The sequence below is a fragment of the Rattus norvegicus genome, chromosome 2 (assembly GCF_021556685.1).
Source record: "Rattus norvegicus strain SHRSP/BbbUtx chromosome 2, alternate assembly SHRSP_T2T, whole genome shotgun sequence".
NCBI classification, from domain to species: domain Eukaryota; kingdom Metazoa; phylum Chordata; class Mammalia; order Rodentia; family Muridae; genus Rattus; species Rattus norvegicus.
Genome location: NC_141535.1, coordinates 102087952 through 102111326, shown reverse-complemented (window position 1 = coordinate 102111326; position 23375 = coordinate 102087952). Strand labels below are relative to the sequence as shown.

The following is a 23375-nucleotide window of genomic DNA, read 5'->3' as shown; positions in this document are numbered from 1 at the left end:
TTATTTATTAGTATTTTTAACTGTATAGTACGAAGACTTAACTTGAAATAGTGTAGTACACTAGAGACCCAAGAGGGGAAAACGGTTTGCAGATAGTCCTACAACCACATTTAACTGAATGCAGAGCATCTGAAATTTCTGTATAGTTTTATTTAAGCTTTGTTCAATCAACAGGAATTTTTAGACCTCTGAAGTAGGGTCAATAATTCTACTCTAGGATCAATCATTTAGTCATTTATCCAATCGACCACAGATTAACCATTTGTCCAGTCTTTGCCAGAATCAGTCTTCATTTGGACACTAAAGAGTGTTCTGAAATCTTTTCTGATGAAATGTTCAAAATCAAGGTAAATGATGTAATGTGAGACTTGAAAGTGGACATTTTAGTCTCTAGTATAATTTTTATGGTAGAACTAGCTATACTGTAGGCATATAATATAATTCAGTGGTGGTTTATAGAGCTCATGATTGTCAATACCTTTTTGGTTCTGGAAATGCAAAGATTATTGGAGTGTATTAGGTGTTAAAAGAGAACAAGGTTAATATAACTGACTGAAGGTGTAAACCCAAGATAAACAGTTTAACAATGTCAAAAGAATATATATATTCACACAAGGACTCTGCTCCTGATCTTAAAGGCTATGCAGGTCTGTGTTTCACAATATATGTGATGAACCTTGTGGAAGTTGAACAAATATGTTGACTCCAAAGCCATTGATATATATTCACTCCAGAGATTGTTTTTCTGAGTTCAAGTAAAAATGAAAACCTTAAAGTCGACTAAATTACTCTTACTTAAAAGAAATAAGTTCTTTAATGGTTACTTACAAATTTGGTAGCCTTAAGGGTTTTGTTCTCCAAAAGAATTACATTTGTGGTGGCAACTGGGGGAAATACATGATCATAATGATTCAAAACTTTGCAAATATGTACAAAAAATGGCTTGTTATTTCTAGCACTATGAAGGCCACAGAGCCATTCTCCTGTTTTTCCCTTGAACTCCTTTGTAAGGCACCTCTGGGTAATGATCTGCCCAGGGATCTGTTAGCTTATTACAGTAGATACCACCATATCACTAAGCAACATCCCAACCTCCCAGAAAAGCTTGCTGGTGCCAGAAAATCAGGACATATCTAATTTTTAAGTCAAATAACTCCAAAGATATGGTATTATGTCATTTTATGAAAGCAGAGCCTCGGAAACAAAATTAGTCTTCAAAATCCATTTCTTCCCTAGAATGTTGTGCTGAAGAGGGCTTCACATGTAGCAGCTACCATCACTTATTGTAAAACATTCAAAAAAAGGAGTGATGACTATACTATAGATTTTTAATTACCTACCCGGGGAAACACCTCTTAATAAAAAGAGGGTCCCTCCATTGAACTGCCTGAGGATCCAGCTATACCTCTCTTGGGCATATACCCAAAAGATGCCCCAACATATAAAAAAGACACATGCTCCACTATGTTCATCGCAGCCTTATTTATAATATCCAGAAGCTGGAAAGAACCCAGATGCCCTTCAACAGAGGAATGGATACAGAAAATGTGGTACATCTACACAATGGAATATTACTCAGCTATCAAAAACAATGACTTTATGAAATTCGTAGGCAAATGGTTGGAACTGGAAAATATCATCCTGAGTGAAGTAACCCAATCACAGAAAAACACACATGGTATGCACTCATTGATAAGTGGCTATTAGCCCAAATGCTTGAATTACCCTAGATGCCTAGAACAAATGAAACTCAAGACGGATGATCAAAATGTGAATGCTTCACTCCTTCTTTAAAAGGGGAACAAGAATACCCTTGGCAGGGAATAGAGAGGCAAAGATTAAAAGAGACACAGAAGGAACACCCATTCAGAGCCTGCCCCACATGTGGCCCATACATATACAGCCACCCAATTAGACAAGATGGATGAAGCAAAGAAGTGCAGACCGACAGGAGCCGGATGTAGATCGCTCCTGAGAGACACAGCCAGAATACAGCAAACACAGGGGCGAATGCCAGCAGCAAACCACGGAACTGAGAATAGGACCCCCGTTGAAGGAATCAGAGAAAGAACTGGAAGAGCTTGAAGGGGCTTGAGACCCCATATGTACAACAATGCCAAGCAACCAGAGCTTCCAGGGACTAAGCCAATACCTAAAGTCTATACATGGACTGACCCTGGACTCTGACCCCATAGGTAGCAATGAATATCCTAGTAAGAGCACCAGTGGAAGGGGAAGCCCTGGGTCCTGCTAAGACTGAACCCCCAGTGAACTAGATTGTTGGGGGGAGGGTGGCAATGGGGGGAGGATGGGGAGGGGAACAACCATAAAGAAGGGGAGGGAGACGGATTAGGGGGATGTTTGCCCGGAAACCGGGAAAGGGAATAACACTCGAAATGTATATAAGAAATACTCAAGTTAATAAAAAAAAAAAAAGAGGGTCCCTCTTAGTGAAGAGAGATCTTTCATAACATGGGGAAAATCAATGGCTTTGGAGTCAACATATTTGTTTGACTTCCACAAGGTTCTTCAGATAATATTGTGAAACACAGACATGACATAGCCTTTAAACTCTGGAGCAGAGTCCTTGTGTAACCAGAAGGTTCTGTCACATGGAAAATTTCTTTGCAGACACTTAGGCATTGCGTATCAGCTTTGCGATTTACTGGGTTCTAGCTAGTGATCATGGTTACATCGCTGAATCTTTTAAAACCTTATCTTTTTTTCCTCCTATGAAGCAGTGGCAGTTTCTCATAAGCTCATTGTCGAAACTGAATAGTAGGAAAAGGATCAGCTCATTTGCCGTAAAGGGGATGTTTGGTATATGATAGATAGGCACTTCTTTCAATATTGTTCTTGTGTTGAATTAAATCACCAGAAAACAAATATCAATACTTGGGTGTCATGAATGTTTGCAAGGAATTCCTTAGGAAAATAAGTGTCTAGGTAACTTCTCTCTGACATAGGCAGGAGGCATGCTTGAGTAGAGAAGGCTGGAGAGATAGCAGTCTTCTGTGGTAAAGAAAGCATGTTTACTGATGAGGCTGCTAGAGTTCTTAGTTGTGGTGTGGCCAAAAAGCAACAGACTGAGGACCCCGTATGTATCTAGGACAGACTGATATGCTTTGCTTGTGTTTTTTTCTTTAGGCAGTACCAACTAATCCCTCACCTCACTCCAGGCTTTGTTTTTACTTTCTCCTCTTAGGAACTTGGTATGTTATCTTCACATTTATCTTAGATGCATGACTTATTTTTTTCTGTTTTTCTAACATCTTTTAACCATGATTGAAATGCAATTTTTGGTCACTTTATATTGAATAATTTAAACACATTTTGTACAACAAAAAGTGAATGGGGAAGAAATAGCCATACAGAAAAAATATATTACAAAGTTTTCTATCTAGGAAAACTGAAATGAGACAAAGAAAAATTAAAATGTTGATGGAAAAATTGAGATCAGAGCTCAATCATCAAAGGTAAATGAAGCTTGTAATTTAACAATCAAGAAGAATAAACACATCAGAACAAAATGCTTTTGCTTATAAAATCAAAAATATCAAGTAAAAGAAAAGCAATTACTAAGACCAAGCTTTTCTTGCAATGATGACGATACTTCAGTATTGCCAAATGTATAAATAAAAATGGAAATTCCAGTTAATGATTTTTAATTACTCTCTTATAACTGATGCCAAATATATATTAACAAACAGCCGAATGATTGACTGAATGTTTTGCTTTTCATCTGTATGCTTGGTGTCATGTAGATAAATACTCAATCTAAGAAGTATATTAAGAAATCGTGGAGCAAAACAGTTAGAATTATAAAGGATTTTTAAAGACCCTGTCTTCACAGATAAATACCCTGGATAAATCCCCAAATCAACACATCCATCTGCACCTGTTAGCATCATTTTTAGCTCTTTCTTGTGCTTTCTCTGCATTATTATGTCTTTCTTGAACTCTTTCATATTCTCAGTTTTCTCATATTTAAGATTTAATGTCATTAGTAGGTATTCATTAATCAAACTCCAAATGCAGATAGAATAACCAAAACATGTCTGTAAAATGTGGTCAAACATTTTTAGCAAAGCACAAATAATAAAATGAAACTATAGCTTATGGACATGGATTGCAAAACAGAAAACTTCATATATAGCATGTATATATATGTGTGTGTGTATGTGTGTGTATATGTATGTGTGTATATATGTATGTGTGTGTATGTGTATGTGTTTGTATATGTATATGATATGTAAGTATATAAAGGATAGTTTGGACTGTGGGTAATCCAGTGGTAGTAAATATTAAGTCTGCCATCTCTTTGAAGCACTGAAAATTTCATTTTGGAGGAAAAAGAAAAGCTAAGAAACATAACACTTCCTTTTACTTCTCCTCCTCTTTTCCTTTCTTTCATTGGTGCATTCCTTGGGCAAGAAGCCCCTGTTCTAAGATGTCCTCCTTATATTTCACCATTTGGTGTCATTTGCACATTTTTTATTGGTAAAAGATTTTGAGGGTCAGAAATTACTTTTGCTTGTGAGTTTTCCACCATGAATCAACCTCTGCAATGAGATGCAATGAGACCCTTCCTTTTCTATTGTTTTAGGGACAGGACCTCCTTATGTAGCATGGAATAATTTAATTTTAAGCATGTCATGAAGTTGTCTAACTTCACATTGGTGATTCCCCCAGTCTCAGTTTCATGAATGCTGGGGGAATTTGTATTACCACACCTTGATGCAAAAATTTTAACTATATTTAAGTGTACTTACAATGAAAGAATCCAGAAACTCTACTTGTACATCACACTTTAAAACTAAAGTGAAATTGTATGCAATGAACAACAATATGCAAGGAGTCACCTCCCTACACGGTGCCACAAACTACAGATGACCTTGCAGCATTTATGCTTGACATTGGTGTACTTTTGTGATCGAATATTTGCCAGAAATGTTACTGGTAGTTTAGGGAAAGTGAAATGTGTTATTTCTTTAGCCTGAAGGAATGGTGTTATGAATTGGTTGAGGGAGGACGATTCAAAGCACAGATGCTATCTGCTGTCAGCATCAGCTACTTAGTCTTTGCTGTAGGGGAGCTACACAGATGTCAGTTTCTCTGTTGTACCACCCGTTTTATATTCAGTATAGGTGTCTTAGTCACTTTTCAATTGTGGTGAAACATCATTACCAAGGTATCTATCAAGAAATAGTTTGCTTGAGACTTACAGTTTTAAAGAGTTGGAGCCCATAATCATCATAGCAGGGAGCACGGCAGCAGGCATGGTGCTAGAGCAGTAGCAGAGAGTTTATATTCTTGACAATAACCATATGGTAGAGAGCTATAACTGGAAATGGCCTGGGTTTTTGTAACTTTAAAGCCTAACCCCAGGGATATACTTCCTCCAATACAAGCACACCATATAATCCTTCCTAAACAGTTCCACTAACTGGGGACCAACCATTCAAATATATGAGTGTATAGAAGCCATTCTCATTCAATCCACCAAGATTGGAAATCTACAAATGTAACAGCGTATTTTGATAATTATTACTGAGATAACTGATTTATAACAGAAAATGTTCATTTAACAATAGTTTTTGCCCATGATTGATTAACTCTCTTGATTTTTTTCTTTGTAGTGAGGCACTATTTTGCCAAGGGCCTGTTCTGATGCAATACTTCTCATTTTTTGCTGCTCCAATATACAACAAAGACACATGCTCCACTATGTTCATAGCAACCTTATTCATAATAATTTTTGGGAGGCTGAGGTAAGAAAGTCATGAAGGGGCTACAAATACTAAAACAATGATGAAAATGCTTTATACTTGGCCTGAGGTCCCACGCCCGCGGATCCCGGCCCGCAGCAGCTCTCTGCTCCCAGACCCTGTGGGAAAGAGACCTCACCGCCTGGTCAGGTGGGCACTCCTGAGGCTGCAGAGCGGAAGAGACCACCAACACTGCCCACCCATGCCCACATCCCTGGCCCAAGAGGAAACTGTATAAGGCCTCTGGGCTCCCGTGTGGGAGGGCCCAGGAGCGGCAGGACCCCTGCCTGAGACACCGCCGGAACCTGAGGGAAACAGACCAGATAAACAGTTCTCTGCACCCAAATCCCGTGGGAGGGAGAGCTGAACCTTCAGAGAGGCTGACAATCCTGGGAAACCAGAAGAGACTGCTTTCTGTACATACATCTCGGATGCCAGAGGAAAACACCAAAGGCCATCTGGAACCCTGGTGCACTGAAGCTCCCGGAAGGAGCGGCACAGGTCTTCCTGGTTGCTGCCGCCGCAGAGAGCCCTAGGGCAGCACCCCGCCTGGTGAACTCAAGACACAGGCCCACAGGAACAGCTGAAGACCCGTAGAGAGGAAAAACTACACACCCGAAAGCAGAACACTCTGTCCCCATAACTGACTGAAAGAGAGGAAAACAGGTCTACAGCACTCCTGACACACAGGCTTATAGGACAGTCTAGCCACTGTCAGAAATAGCAGAACAAAGTAACACTAGAGATAATCTGATGGCGAGAGGCAAGCGCAGGAACCCAAGCAACAGAAACCAAGACTACATGGCATCATCGGAGCCCAATTCTCCCACCAAAACAAACATGGAATGTCCAAACACACCAGAAAAGCAAGATCTAGTTTCAAAATCCTATTTGATCATGATGCTGGAGGACTTCAAGAAAGACGTGAAGAACTCCCTTAGAGAACAAGTAGAAGCCTACAGAGAGGAATCACAAAAATCCCTGAAAGAATTCCAGGAAAACACAATCAAACAGTTGAAGGAATTAAAAATGGAAATAGAAGCAATCAAGAAAGAACACATGGAAACAACCCTGGATATAGAAAACCAAAGGAAGAGACAAGGAGCCGTAGATACAAGCATCACCAACAGAATACAAGAGATGGAAGAGAGAATCTCAGGAGCAGAAGATTCCATAGAAATCATTGACTGAGAAACACCTAAAGAAATTTTCAACATCTTTAGTCATAAGGGAAATGCAAATCAAAACAACCCTGAGATTTCACCTCACACCAGTGAGAATGGCTATGATCAAAAACTCAGGGGACAACAGATGCTGGCGAGGATGTGGAGAAAGAGGAACACTCCTCCATTGTTGGTGGGATTGCAAACTGGTACAACCATTCTGGAAATCAGTCTGGAGGTTCCTCAGAAAATTGGACATTGCACTGCCTGAGGATCCAGCTATACCTCTCTTGGGCATATACCCAAAAGATGACCCAACATATAAAAAAGACACGTGCTCCACTATGTTCATTGCAGCCTTATTTATAATAGCCAGAAGCTGGAAAGAACCCAGATGCCCTTCAACAGAGGAATGGATACAGAAAATGTGGTACATCTACACAATGGAATATTACTCAGCTATCAAAAACAACGACTTTATGAAATTCGTAGGCAAATGGTTGGAACTGGAAAATATCATCATGAGTGAGCTAACCCAATCACAGAAAGACATACATGGTATGCACTCACTAATAAGTGGCTATTAGCCCAAATGCTTGAATTACCCTAGATACCTAGAACAAATGAAACTCAAGACGGATGATCAAAATGCGAATGCTTCACTCCTTCTTTAAAAGGGGAACAAGAATACCCTTGGCAGGGAAGAGAGAGGCAAAGATTAAAACAGAGACTGAAGGAACACCCATTCAGAGCCTGCCCCACATGTGGCCCATACATATACAGCCACCCAATTAGACAAGATGGATGAAGCAAAGAAGTGCAGACCGAGAGGAGCCAGATGTAGATCGCTCCTGAGAGACACAGCCAGAATACAGCAAATACAGAGGCGAATGCCAGCAGCAAACCACTGAACTGAGAATAGGACCCCCGTTGAAGGAATCAGAGAAAGAACTGGAAGAGCTTGAAGGGGCTCGAGACCCCATATGTACAACAATGCCAAGCAACCAGAGCTTCCAGGGACTAAGCCACTACCTAAAGACTATACATGGACTGACCCTGGACTCTGACCTCATATGTAGCAATGAACAGCCTAGTAAGAGCACCAGTGGAAGGAGAAGCCCTGGATCCTGCTAAGACTGAACCCCCAGTGAACTAGACTGTTGGGGGGAGGGCGGCAATGGGGGGAGGGTTGGGAGGGGAACACCCATAAGGAAGGGGAGGGGGGAGGGGGATGTTTGCCCGGATACCGGGAAAGGGAATAACACTCGAAATGTATATAAGAAATACTCAAGTTAATAAAAAAAAAAAGAAAAAAAATGCTTTATACTTATATATGAAATAATGAAGAAATGAATATCTCCAGTTTTAATATGAAAAATTTAATAATAAACAAATGTTTCCAAATACAAATAATTAAAAATTTTTAAAAAGATAGAAAATACTAATCTTTAGTAAGCTATTGTTATAATCTGGTTATTCATCCTGTGATTTAAATCTTTGTATATCACATAAAATGAGAATTAAGAATCATTTTTTGGTAATTAAATAATCAAATTTGAAGACTGCTTTTTAGATGACTAGTATATTTTAGTCAATTTATAAATTTTATTTTATAAATTTTTGACCTCTTATAATAATAGGAACATTACTTCTATTTCCTGATATTATGTTACACAGTTGTAAGACATTTGATTTTAGTTTTTCTGCCTTCCTTCTGTTTCTGTTCTGGTCTGTATTTTATCATGTCTAATAATTTTTTTAGACATGGATGACTTGATTATGTATGCTTTAAAAACTTTTCAACATGTTGGCTATGTCACACTGTTATGGATGGTGAGTCTTGTCTTAAGAGATAGTACCTTTTAATATTTTAAAGTAAATATCAATGTCCTTAGAATTTCCATTTTTGGGGTTTATGAGAGATTTTTTCCATATTTCTTTATCTACCTCCAAGTACTTACAGATATTATTTGAAGATCTAAAGTGTGACTGTGAGTGTGTATGTGTGGCACAACCTAGAAGTTGATGTAATGTCAGGTGTCTTTCTCCTTGTCCATCTTAGTTTGGAAACAGGGTTTCTCATTGATCCTGGAGCGCAATGCTTTGACTACATTGGCTGGCCAATGAACTCGGGGAATACACCTGCATCTGCCCCTTCAGTTCTTAGTTATATGCACAAACTAGTGCATTTTTAAAATGTGGTATATGTTGCTTCTGCAGATCTGAACTCAGATCTTTATGGTTCTGAAACAAGCATTTTATCATTATTGTACCATGCATTTTATATTCAATACAGGAAAGACACACACATCTTAATCAACGTCCCATTATGTTAGAACTAAGACAATTGGTGAATAAGGGAGAAAGGTTCATTTCTGTATGTGAGCATCTCCCTGCTTCATACTACAACTTTTTAGTACATGTTTACCTTTAAAGTTTTTTTTATAATAATTCATACAATCCATTTAATTGTTCTTTCATTCACCTTTAAGATGATTTTCCTTGGCAATGTTTTCTCATTTTGCTCACTAATATTAACTTACATTTGGGTAAGCTAGACCATACCTTCTTAAAATTTTTGTAACAAAAACACAGAGTATTTCCTGGATTCTCTTATACTCATATATTTGCTGTTATATGTTCAGACTTAAATTACATGGTTAATTGTTCCTTACCAACAGTCTTGAAATATTTTCCTTTTACCTTGGGCTTAGGATAAGTCTGTAACTACCATGGTTTAGTTGCTTAATAAGAATCATGTCTCTGATCTGCATCCACAAAGCAGGCACACTGTTTTCACTGTGTCATTACCTAGAGGGTATTTTTATTATCTTACAAGTCCTAAAGCTTCAATTGGACAGACTTTGGTAGTTCCTTTTTACTAATACTGTTTAATGACATAGACTTTGAGTATGTTGAAACAGAGTTCCTCATTGATCCTGGAGCGCAATGCTTTGATTACATTGGCTGGCCAATGAACTCAGGGAATACACTTGCATCTGCCCCTTCAGTTCTTGGTTATATGCACAAATGAGTGAATTTTAAAAATGTGGTATATATTGCTTCTGGAGATCCGGACTCAGATCTTTATGGTTCTGTAACAAGCATTTTATCTTTATTGTACCATGTATTTTATATTCAATACAGGAAACCCTTAGCTCTAAAACCTTTATTGGTGTTGTGCCATGAGAATGGTATACTAAATTTCCAGGTGATATTTCAACTTTTTTGCCCCACTTTGCATTCTTTGGGTATTTTATCTAAGTTCTAAGAACACATCAAATCTACCCTCCTACTGATAACATATTTTCAGCATTTAAATTATGGTCTTCATGACAAATTAAAATTTCAAACTAATTATTATTTCTAAAATAGATCTATAAATTTATAAATGAATTTCTGTATATGGAATTTAAATGTTTTAAAGCTTTCTTTTTGATTTCTAAACCTGTTTAAAAATCAGTCCATGGCTCATTAACTGGTATGTTTTTGCTGTTCAACCCACTGACTTCTCAGATATTCTACGTCTATATCTACATTGTGGATTCATTTTAGTACAGTGAGGGGCTAAGGACTGGGACGTGAGTTAAGCAAATCATCAATTGAGACACAGAGGTGCCATTTAGAATTACATGTTATGGTGACAGCTTAGTCTTTTACAAGATGGCTCAAGTAATGTTAAAATTAAATGAGGACAAAGAATAAGGAAAGGTATCAACAGAGGCTATCAAGAGCTGTATAAGACTAAAATCATAGTAAGTAAAATCCTTGGTAATACTTTGACACTAGAAGTTAATATTGATACACAAATATCCCAGAAATGAAGGTTGTATAGTTAGTATAATAGACTTGCAAATTAATGTAACTATGACCTTATTGCATCACGAGTCTAGAGAATGTAAGGCAGAGGTTTTCACCTTCTTGTGGGGTTTGACCTCTTCGAAGGGTCAAACAACACTTTCATAGGGCTTGTCTAAGATCATTGGAAAACACAGATATTTACATTACAATTCCTAACAATGGCATAACTAAAGTTAGGAAGTAGCAACAAAATGATTTTATGATTGTGGGCATCACCACACTATGAGGAACTGTATTAAAGAATTACAACATTAAGAATGAGAATCACTGACCTAAGCTAATAAAGGCTCTATTAGAAATCATGGCAGACAGTCTAGTGCAGTGGAAAATTAAGCATCAACATCTTCAGCTTGGTTCAGAAGATGGATCCCTGTGATGTGGTGCTTTGCTGGAATGAAAAGGCCTTGCATCTAGTCCTCAGCGCTACAAAAGTAATAACAATGAAAACCAAGCACATAAACAACACAAACTAGAAACCTTGTCTCTCCTCACGTAGAGCCTGGAGTGTTCTTTAAACCTTGTGATGCCAGCTGCAGCTTCCTCTGTAGGCTCCACCGTCCCATGGTGAGGTGGCTTCCCAAGAGTTGAAAACATTCACTTTCAGTCCATTTCCTATTCTATGTTTATTGTTCTTCTTTGCAGGAAAGTGACTGAAATTCTACAACAAAAATTTAAGATTTTCACCCTCTCTCTGTGTTCATTGTGACCATTTGGAGTGTTTTCCAATTTGAGCGGAGAGGAACACTGGCAGTTCCTGAAACTTACTGACTTTCTCACGACTCACAGTATCCTGAGTATCCTTCCCGTGTCAGCCCTTTAGATAATAAGATGAACATAAGTGACTCACTTCTGCAGAGTTTCCTTAGCCAGTGCCCCTTGTGCTGCGTGATAAGACTAGGATGGCCAGAATCCAACAAAAGGGGAAAAAAGCCCAGCTCAGCTAAGGTTATTTTAGGGGTTTTTGTTTCCAAATTCACAAAGGAGCCAAAATGCATTTTACATACAGTGGACTCCTGCCTCCCATTGCTTATATAAAGGAAAGACTTTGTTTTTAAAGAGGGGAAATCCACCTCTGAAATTGCAGAACACTGACACAGCATCATCTATCTTGGCAAAAGTTGACGGAGCAGATGATGTAGATTCACTTAACTTGGACTCAATCAAAGGCTTTGCTATTTTCATTTCACAGGCCAGATGTAGCTCATCATCAGTTGGAATCAATTCCAGAAGAGGTGTTAGAGTCTGTTGGTCCAAAAGAAAGTCTCTTCCAGGCACTGAAAAGAGCCATAGGAAAATGAATATGATCTCCACCAATATCCCCACAATTCAGGTAGTCCAGTATTCAGCTCAGACTAAGCAGTTACATAATCTAGAAGAGAGCCATTTTAGGAATTTCCAAAGTTACAAAACTTAGAGTCTTTGTCAGTGTCCACATGCCGTTTTGCTGGAAATATGCCACCATATCAGAATGTATGGTACGATGAAATAATCATGTGAAAACACACTCAGGTTTTCAGTAGATAAAAAAAAATACTAGAAACCAAATATAAACTCAAGACAAGGCTAACTAGATTCTTCTATTGACTAAAACCTGACTACCGAATGCCTAACAGCTCTTCCTTGTAGGCCCCCCCCCCCAAAAAAAATAAAAAAACCTAATGAAACAACAAGAAAACCTCAATTAATCAATTAGGGGGAAATGAATCAATATTTTCTGAGGCAAATTAAAAAATTATGAGGAATTTGTATGTTAATGTGCATTTCAATAGAGGCACCTCATTCTCAAAACTGCAGGCTCTCCAATTTGAATTTCTTCAAACACAGCATCAAAATTTTACAGATTTAGATAAAGTAATAAACTACCTTCAATGCATTGCTATTACCTGATAGGACTTGGGACTGTAAGAAATTACATTTTCCACACATCTGTGGTAAATAAGCCAAACCAAACCAAAACAAAATCCCTCAGAAACCAACAAATCCAAATTGGAATATCAGATTGTGCCCAAGCACAACCCTGGCAGGAGTCCAATACAGGGAAAATTGTCTATAGTTCTTCCCAAGATGAAATGGCTCAAATCTCAAGGAGAATTTAAAATCCTACCCACATATATGGACAGTTAGGAGTACTGCTGGTGTTATGGGTTGACTTTCTTCCCACGTGATGACGAAATTCTGGCACTTGATATTTGTGAATACAGCCTAGCTTAAAAGTAAGGTCTTGGTAGATTGTTCAGTTAATACAATACCAGTTGGCTAAACTTTAATCTAATGGACTTCCTTTTTTAAAGAGGGTAACTTCAGACTATTACATCGGGAAAATACCATATAAAACATAGAATCATATTGTCATAAGCTGAGTGCTGCCAGGGATAGAAGCAATGCCTGGGACAGATCCTGGTACCAATAGAAGAAATATCTTAATTTCTGACTGCTGGACTCCAGGACTCTGGCGTTGACAAATACTCAGTTTAGCCACTCTGTTTGTGAAGCTTTGTTCATTATGAATTAGCAAATTATTAGAAATGAGAAATTAAATGGAAAGCTTTGTAGGGTCTGTTCATAGAGAACTGCACTTCATAGAGAAAGAGGGAACAATGTGAAAAAAGATTTTTTTTAAATTGACTGATAAAGAAAAAGTTAAAATAAGGTAGAGTCTCATGGGAACAGTATCATACCAATACAAGGTGCACAGATCCTCCCAAAGATATACTTCATTTAATTTTAATATTGCTTTCTATTAGCATATCAGTTGCACATGTCCATGTGAGTCAGCATGGTATTTTCATATATGCAGAGTACAATAATCCCTTTCTCCTGGACTCCAGTGTGCTTTGTAAGACTTCTGAGTGCTTGTGGAAACAAGACAAGAGTCTTGTGACCTCAATTTCTTCAAAATACAGACTTGCTCTTGGAATGTGTTTTGTGCTGCTCTCGGGTATAGTGGTTAGGAATGCATTTACTTCAGTTGTTGTTTGTCAAATGGAAAAACATCTTTTTTGTCATGTGTGGCTTATCCTTGTGACTGAATTCTTTTCTCAGGTGACACTTTTTGACCATTTTCCCATATCACTTTACCCACAGGTTTTCTTTCTGTGGCTTCAGTTATTTGTGTTAAATTATGGTCCAAAAAAATTAAGTAAAACATTCTAGAAACTGTACTTTAAATTGTTTGACATTATTATCAAATGCACAGCAGGGAAAAAACAGGTCCATTGTATATCTTGTTTTATCACTTTCTTGTTTTCTTCATACCATTATATATGTCATCTCCTAAGTGTCCTATGTTCTTTGTTCCATTGTATATTTTGTCTCTTCTATCTCTTGTTGTTTTTTTCCTGTGTGGAGCTTTTAGATGGCTTACAATTCTTTGTGACAGTTTTTTATATTATTTTCCCAGACACTGAAGTCATATATAGCAACTCCTTGCAAATGGTTATGTCTCAAAACATTTTTATTTGTTTTTCTAGAAATGTTTGTGTTTCAAGTATTACTGAAGTATTTAATCCACTTCATGTTAATATGATGTGTGAAGTGAGAGAGAGAGAGATCTATTTTATTCTATATGTTGATGTCCAGCTTTCTCAGCATCATTTGTTAAGATTCTATTGTTTCTCCAACATATAGATTTTTTCATAGTTTTGTTAAATATCACATGGTGATATAATTTATTTGGGTTGTGTATACTATACCATTTGTGTGTGTGTGTGTGTGTGTGTGTCTGTCTGTCTGTCTGTCTGTCTCTGTCTATCTTTCTGTACTACACTGTTTTATTACTTAAGCTTTGTAGTATAGTCTAAAATCAGGGACTTCTGTATTGGCAGCTCTGAAAAAATGCATTCCTATTGACTTAATTCTGCTATATCTAGTTACACTTGTTCTTAAAATATATTTGCTGACATGAATCTAAATCCTTGACACTTCCCTGTCTACTAGGATTCTGCATATTTTTAATGATTTATTCCATTGAGGCATGGGAACTTTGGATTTGGAGATAAAAAGTACAGTCTCTGGCCTTCTAATCTGAGAATCTCAGTTGTATTTTTTTCCTGGGTGTTTTGTTTGCTGAACCACTATTACTTGATTGTAGTGGCACAATGGGTCTCTTCTCTGGTGTCTGCTTGCTACACGGAGAAAGTCTCTGGTCAAATCTTTAGTTTTAACAGAAAGCCCAAACATGGAAAATGAACAACTCTCTACTCAATGATAACTTGGTCACAAAGATATAAGAAAGAAATTAAACACTTCCTGGAGTTCAATGAAAATGGTGACACAACATACCCAAACTTATAGGACACAAGGAAAGCAGTGCTAAAAGGAAAATTCATAGTAGTAACAGCCCTGGTAAAGAAATTGGAGAGATCCTACACTAGTAACTTAACAGCATATCTGAGCGCTCTAGAACAAAAAAGAAGTAAACCCACCCAAGAGGAGTAGAAGACTGGAGACAGACAAACTCAGGATAGAAATCAAACAAATAGAAATGAGGAGCATGATACAAAGAATCAATAAAACCAAGAGCTGGTTTTATGAGAGAATCAACAAGATAGATAAAACCCTAGCCAAACTAACTAAAGGGCCAAAAGGCAGTATCCGAATTCACAAAATCAGAAATGAAAAGGGAGAAAAAACAACAGAAACTGAGAAAATTAAAAAAACATCATCAGATCCTACTACAAAAGCTTATACTCAATAAAACTGGAAAAACCTAGATGAAATGAATGGGTTTCTAGATAGATACCACATACCAAAGTTAAATCAAGAGTAGAAAAACTATTTAAACAGGCTCATTTCCCCTAAGAAAATAAAAGAAATTATTAAAAACTTCCCAACCAAAAAAAAGGCCAGGGCCAGATAGATTCAGTGCAGAATTCTACCAGACCTTCAAAGTAGACCTAATTCCAATATTCATCAAACTATTGCATAAAATAGAAACAAAAGGAGCACCACCTAATTTGCTCTATGAAGCCACAATTACTCTGATGCCTAAACCACACAAGGATACAACAAAAAATAACAGAGAACATCAGTCTAATTTTACTTATGAATATAGATGCAAAAATACTCATTAAAATTCTTGCAAACCAAATCCAAGAACACATTAAAACAGTCACCTGATCAAATAGGGGTCATCCCATGGATGCAAGGTTGCTTCAATATACAAAAATCCAGTAATGTAGCCCATTATGTGAACAAACTCAAGGGAAAAAATCACCTGATCATCTCATTAGATGCTGAAAAAGCAGTTGACAAAATAAAACACTCATCCATTATAAAAGTATTGAAGAGATCAGGAAGTCAAAGCCCATACCTAAACATAATAAAAGCAATTTACTGCAAACCAATATCAAATATCAAATTAAAGGGAAAGATACTTGAAGCAATCCCACTAAAATCATGGACAAGAGAAGGATGTCTACTCTTCCCATATCTATTCGCTACAGTACTCAAAATTCTAGCTAGAGCAACAAGAAAACAAAAAGGTATCAAGGCTACAAATTGGTGAAGAAGAAGTAACGGTTTCATGATTTGCAGATGATATGACTGTATACATAAGCAACCCCAAAATTCTACCAAACTTCTACAGCAAAGCAGCTGAATATAAAATTAACTCAAATAAATCAGTAGCCTTCCTTTATGCAAATGATAAACAGACTGAGAAAGAAATTAGGGAAATACCTCCCTTCACAATAGCCACAAATAATATAAAATATCTTGTGGTAAGACGAACCAAACAATTGAAAGATTTGTATGATGATAACTTCAAGTCACTCAAGAAAGAAATTGAAGAAGATCTCAGACAGTTGAGAGATCTCCCATGCTCATGGATTGGCAGAATTAACATAGTAAAAATGGCCACCCCATCAAAAGCAATCTACAGATTCAAAGCAATCTCCATCAAAATCCCAACAGAATTCTCCAAAGACATGGAAAGAACAATTTTCAAATTCATCAGAAGTGAAAACAATTCTTTTTTTTACTGGATATTTTCTTTATTTACATTTCAAATTTTATCCCCTTTCCTGGTTTCCCCTCCAGAAACTCCCTATCCCATCCCCCTTACACCTGCTTCCTCCACCAAACCAGCCATCCACCCACCCATTTGCTTCTTTTTCCTGGAATATCTCTACACTGGGGCATCAAGCCTTCACAGGATCAAGGGCCTCTCCTCCAACTGATGTCTAACAAGATCATCCTCTGCAACATATGCAGCTGGAGCCATGGGTTGCTCCATGTGTACTCTTTGGTTGGTGGTTTAATCCCTGGAAGCTCTAGGGAGAGGGAGGAATCTGGTTGGTTGATGTTGTTATTCCTATTTGGTTGCTAACCCCTAAAGCTTCGAGTCCTTTTCTCTAACTCTCTATTAGAGACTCCTTTCCCAGTCCAGTGGTTGCTTGAAAGTGTCCATCTCAGTATTGTCAGGGTCTGGCAGAGCCACTCAGGAGACAGCTATTCAGGCTCTTGTCAGCAAGCACTTCTTGGCATCCACGGGATGGATCTCCAGGTGGGAAAGTCTCTGGATGGCTTTTTCTTCAGTCTCTGCTCCACATTTTGTCTCTGTATTTCTTCCTGTGAGTATTTTTTCGCCATTCTAAAAAGGAAGGAAGCGTCCACATTTTGATCTTCCTTCTTCTTGAACTTCACATGGTCTGTGAAATGTATCGTGGATATTCTGAGGTTTGGGGCTAATATCCACTTGTCAGTAAGTACATACCATGTGTGTCCTTTTGTGACTGGGTTAACTCACTCAGGATGCTATTTTCTAGTTCCATCAATTTGCCTATGAATTTCATGAAGCCATTGTTTTTAATAGCTATGTAGTACTCCATTGTGTAAATGTACCACATTTTCTGTATCCATTCCTCTGATGAGGAATATGTGGGTTCTTTCCAACTTCTGGCTATCATAAATAAGGCTGCTATGCACATAGGGGAACATGTGTCCTTGTTATATGTTGGAGTATCTTTCGGGTACATGCCCAGGAGAGGTATAGCTGGGTCCTCATGTAGTACTAATCCAATTTTCTGAGGACACACCAGATTGATTTCCAGAATGGTTGTACCAGCATGCAATCCCATCAACAATGGAGTTGGAGGAGTGTTTCTCTTTCTTCACATCCTTGCCAGCATCTATCACCTGAGTTTTTGACCTTAACCATTCTGACTGGTGTGATGTGAAACCTCAGGGTTATTTTGATTTGCATTTCCCTGATGACTAAGCATGTTGAGCATTTATTTAGGTGCTTCTCGGCCATTTGATATTTCTCAGTTGAGAATTCTTTGTTCAGTTCTGTACCCCATTTTTAATAGGGTTATTTGATTTTCTGCAGTCTAACTTCTTGAGTTCTTTGAATATACTGGATATTAGCCCTCTATTGGATGCAGGATTGTTAAGGATCTTATCCCAATCTGTTGGTTGCCATTTTGTCCTATTGACAGTGTCCTTTGCCTTACAGAAGCATTGCAATTTTATGAGGTCCAATTTTTTGTGGAAGTCTATGATCCACTTGGACTTGAGTTTCATACAAGGAGATAAGTTTGATTTGATTTGCATTCTTCTACCTGCTGACTGAACACCAGTTATACCAGCATCATTTGTTGAAAATGCTGTCTTTTTTTCCATTGGATAGATGGTTTTAGCTCCTTTGCCAAATATCAGCAACCATATGCATATGGGATTATTTCAGGGTCCTCAATTCTATTCCACTGATCATCCTGCCTGTCTCTGTACCAATACCATACTTTTTTTTAAAATCACCATTGCTCTGTAATGTAGCTTGAGGTTAGGGAATTCCCCCAGAAGTTCTTTTATTGTTGAGAATAGTTTTGCCATCCTGGGTTTTTTGTTATTCCAAATGAATTTGCAAATTGCTCTTTCAAAGTCTATGAAGAATTGAGTTGGAATTTTGATGGGAATTGCATTAAATCTGTAGATTACTTTTGGCAAGATGGCCATTTTTACTAAATTAATCGTGCCAATCCATGAGCGTGGAAAAAATTTTCCATCTTCTGAGATCTTTTATTTCTTTCTTCAGAGACTTGAAGTTCTTGTCATACAGAACTTTTACTTGCTTGGTTAGAGTAACACCAAGGTATTTTATTTTATTTGTGACTATTATGAAGCATGTCATTTCCCTAATTTCTTTCTCAGCCTATTCATCCTTTGAGTATAGGAAGGCTACTGATTTATTTGAGTTAATTTTATTTCCAGTCACTTTGCTGAAGTTGTTTATCAGGTTTAAGAATTATGAAATATATCCATATTTATCTCTTTGCACAGAGCTCAAGTCCAAGTGGATGAAGGGCCTCAACATAAAACCAGATACACTGTATCTAATAGAAAATGAAGTGGGAAAGAACCTTGAACTTTTTGGCACAGGGAGAAATTGGTCCTCTCTCTAAGATCAAGAAATTATAAATGGGACCTCGTAAAACCGGAAAACTTCTGTAAGGCAAAGGACACAATTAGTAGGACAAATGGGAAACCTACAGCTTGGGGAGAAAAAAAAACTTCACTAACCCCACATCAGTCAGATGGCTAATATCCAAAGTATAGAAATAACTCAAAAAGCTAATCATCATAAAAACAAAGAACCCAATTAAAAACTGGGGCATAGAACTAAACTGAATTGACAACAAAGGAATCTCGAATGACTGAGAAGCACCTAAAGAAATGTCCTTAGTGATCAGGGATATGTAAATCAAAATAATCTTGAGATTCTACCTTACACAATTCATAATAACTAAGATCTAACCTCAGGTGACAGCACATGCCAGTGAGATATGGAGAAAGAGGAATACTCTTCCATTGCTGATGGTATTGCAAGCTGGTACAATCACTCTGGAAATCAAAGTGGAGATCCCTCAGATAATTGGAAATAGATCTACCTCAAGATCCAGTTATACCACTCTTGACCACATACTGAAAAGGTGCCCCACCATGCCACAGGGATACATGTTCCAATATGTTCATTTCAGCCTTTTTTTTGTGATAGCCAGAAGCTGGAAACAACTCAGATGTCCAACAACAGAAAAATAGTTACAGAAAATGTGGTTTATTTATACAATGGAATACTACTCAGCTATTAAGAACAAGGACATCCTGAGTTTTGCAGGCAAATGGATAGAACTAGAAATTACCATCCCGAATGAAGTAACTCAGACTCAAAATTTCAAGCATGGTATGTACTCACTAATAAGTGGATATTGGCCAAAAAAAAAAGTACAGGATACCCAGGATACGATCCACAGAACTCATAATGTTTAACAAGCAGAAGAGTGTAGGAGCCTGAGGAAAAAGAGATCAATAGACAGGCCCAACGTGGGATCCAGCTCAAGGAGAGGCCTGAAGACCTGACACTATTACTTAGACTATGAAGCACTCACAAAAAGGTGACTATCATGACTGACCTCTGAAAGACCCAACAAGGAGTTGAAAGAGTCAGATGCAGATATTTATACCCAACCAATGAACAGAATATGCTGACCCCTGTGGTTGATAGGGAAAAGCTGGAAGAAGCTGAGGAAGGGGATGAGTCCGGAGAAGGCCCAGCAGTCTCAACCACTCTGAACCTCCAAGATCTCTCAGACACTGGGCCACTAACCAGGCAGCTGGTATGTGGCCCCCAACACATGTAGAGCAGAGGACTGCCAGGTTTAGGCTCAGTCAGAGAAGATGCACCTAACCTTCAAGAGACTTGAAGCCCCAGGGAGTGGGGAGGTCTGGTGTGGTAGGGTGTGTGTGGGGTGGAGATATCCTCGTGGAGATGGGGGTAGGAAGTATAGGATGGGGAACAGTCAGAGGGTGGACCAGGATGGGGATAAAATCTGGACTGTAAAAATTGATTAAATAAAAAAATAAAAATTAAAAGAGAGATAACTAAAATAATATTGGTCACATAAAAAAATCTTTGGTTTTGCTAAGTGTCTACCAGTAAACCTGTGAATCTTCCCCCATGTTTTTCTTCTTTCCAGGAAACTCTGGTAAGGGGTCCTCTCCTTTTTCTTCTACTTTGCTGAGCACTCTATGGGTTTTGTGCATTGCTTCCTTTACAAATCTGAAGTTTGGTATCTCCGGATTTCATCTGGTCGGAGTCTATTGTTGACTGCTACTGTCCTTTGGCTATCCACTTAACTTATCTCTTTCTACAAGCAAACCAGGTAATTTGTTTCAAGTTCACAAAGATGCTGCTGGAGGTCTCTCATGGGCTTTCCCTCCAACATCCCAGAGAGGGTTCTAGTTTGAAGGAATTCAGGTATCTTCCTCTGCCCCCCAATAAAAGCAGTAACAGTTACTCCAATTTGTGGTTTGCCTTCTCTCTTTTTTCTTAGTCTAGCTACAGGTTTGTACATTTTGCTTAACTTTTAAAAGTATTTATTTTTATTTCATGTGTTTTGGTGTTTTACCTGCATGTATATCTGTGTGAGGATGTCAGATCCTCTAGAAATGGAGTTAATAGACAGTTATGAGCTGCCATATGGGTGCTGGAAATTGAGTCCAGGGCCTGTAGAAAACCAGTCAATACTTTTAACTGCTGAGGCATTTCTCTATCCCATATTATTTACCTTTTTGAATAACTACTGGTGTTGATTTTTCTCTATAATTTTTTTCTATCCTTAGTATCTTTCCTGTTCTCTATTACTTTCTTCTGATAACAAAAAACTTAGTTGTTTTTATTTCATCAGATTCTTTCTCTTTTGTATAGAGGAAGGCAACTGATTTATTTGAGTTAATTTTATACCCAGCCACTTTGCTGAAGTTGTTTATCAGCTTTAGTAGTTCTCTGGTGGAACTTTTGGGATCAATTAAATATACTATCATATCATCTGCAAATAGTGATATTTTGACTTCTTCTTTTCTGATCTGTATCCCCTTGACCTCCTTTTGTTGTCTGATTGCTCTGGCTAGAACTTCAAGAACTATATTGAATAAGTAGGGAGATAGTGGGCAGCCTTGTCTAGTCCCTGATTTTTAAAGTGTACACAAAGATTATCAAGTTAATGTCCTATGTAGTAATATATATATGTATATATATGTATATATATATATATATAAGCATTTGAATTTATGAATCTCTCCATTATCACTTCTAGCACATTCGATAAATGTTGGTATATTTTCATTTTTGTGTTAAGGTATTTTCTGATTTCCTTCATGATTACTCTGTGACCAATACTTTTTAAAAAAATATATTGTTTAATTCATACTTATTGCATTATTTTTATTACTTATATGAAGTAGAAACTTCTGGTGTCTTCGTAGAGTTAAGACAAATGATGGTGTGCTGGGGCACACAACTGAAAGGAAGTCTTGCTAAAACAAACATATGAAAGACTCTTTTCCTGAAACAGTCACAGGTGAAAGGATGTTTAGATATAACAGACACATGAAATGACCTGGGAAGAAGGAATGTAAATATGACCCCACAGACAATGGGAGACAAGCACTGAGCATTGGTTTGGTTTGCTCCATCTCACCATTCTTTGCTAAACACACACATGTATTTGTTTTTGATCTCAACTTGTAGTAACACTACCATTGAGTGAAAGTTGCCCAGGAACTGCTTCGGAGTTTCCTGCTGAAGCTTGCTGCCTCTGCAACCTTATTGAGCATGTTGATTTCTTCAGGGTTGAACTACAGCTGCCTGGTGTCTGTTTGCTGAAGGGACTGGACTGTAGCTGCCTGTTTGTGCCTGGAGTCTCATCTGCCTAGAGGACTGGTCTGCAGCTGCTGAATTGTATTTCATGTTTGCTGTGGGACTGAACTGATGCCAAAGAATAACAAATTCATCCCAAAAAGATCTGCTGAATAGGTCCATTTCATCTGCCCCGTGTCCTAATAAGTTTCTCTCCCACTACCTTTGCTAGGAGGTAGGCTAAAGAAGTTGAATCCTTATTAAATGTATGTTGCAAAAAAATTTATGCCTACACTTATATTTATTTTCTTCTATTCAAGTAAGAGACATTTTGCATGATTTGAGTCAGGGTTCTTAATAGTACAACATGAAATCTTCCTAAAGAATGTTCCATGTGTACTTCAAAAAGAAAATAATCTGCCCTTGTATGGTATATTAATTCCAATTGGTATATAGTGTTAAGTCTTCTATTTTTCTTAATGATCTCAGACTGTTCTATCCTTTATTAAAAGAGGGATGTTAGAGTTAGTAGAAGTGCCTGGTTTTCATTTTCATTTGATTAGTTCATGCATCACACATGTAAGAGTCTTAATGTTTGATACATATATGCATATATACATATATACACATGCACATATATGCACATATACATAATGTTTGATAATTGCTACATACAGTTGTTACCAATGACCTTATCCTTTTTGCATTCTAAGAAGCTTTCATTTAATTCTAATATGTTTAACTAACATCTATTATAATTTAGCCTCTTTTGTTCATTTGGCTTATTATTCATGCAAGAAGCATTTATCATTTCAACTTTCAACTTTACTTTCTGTTTCACATAGGATACCATTAGATCTTGACATTCTTCCTTAATTTTCACATGATATGTTGTGCTAATGTGTATGCAATGTTTTATATTAGTGGATGCATGTGGTAGTAGGCCTG

At 37.6% G+C, this 23375-nt stretch overlaps 1 long non-coding RNA gene across 8 annotated transcripts in view; it reads left to right on the top strand.

The window, feature by feature from the left end:
- LOC147996184 (uncharacterized) overlaps positions 1 to 22957 on the top strand; it is a 99137-nt gene extending 76180 nt beyond the window's left edge. For 2 of the 8 annotated variants that reach the window (XR_015671364.1, XR_015671368.1), the window contains 2 exons: positions 5640 to 5771; positions 22320 to 22702. This is a non-coding gene — a long non-coding RNA (uncharacterized LOC147996184). Of the gene's footprint in view, positions 1 to 5639; positions 5772 to 22319 lie in introns of all 8 variants that reach the window. The other 6 variants (XR_015671373.1, XR_015671375.1, XR_015671362.1 and 3 more) reach the window with 4 other exon arrangements.
- The last annotated feature ends 418 nt before the right edge of the window (positions 22958 to 23375 follow it).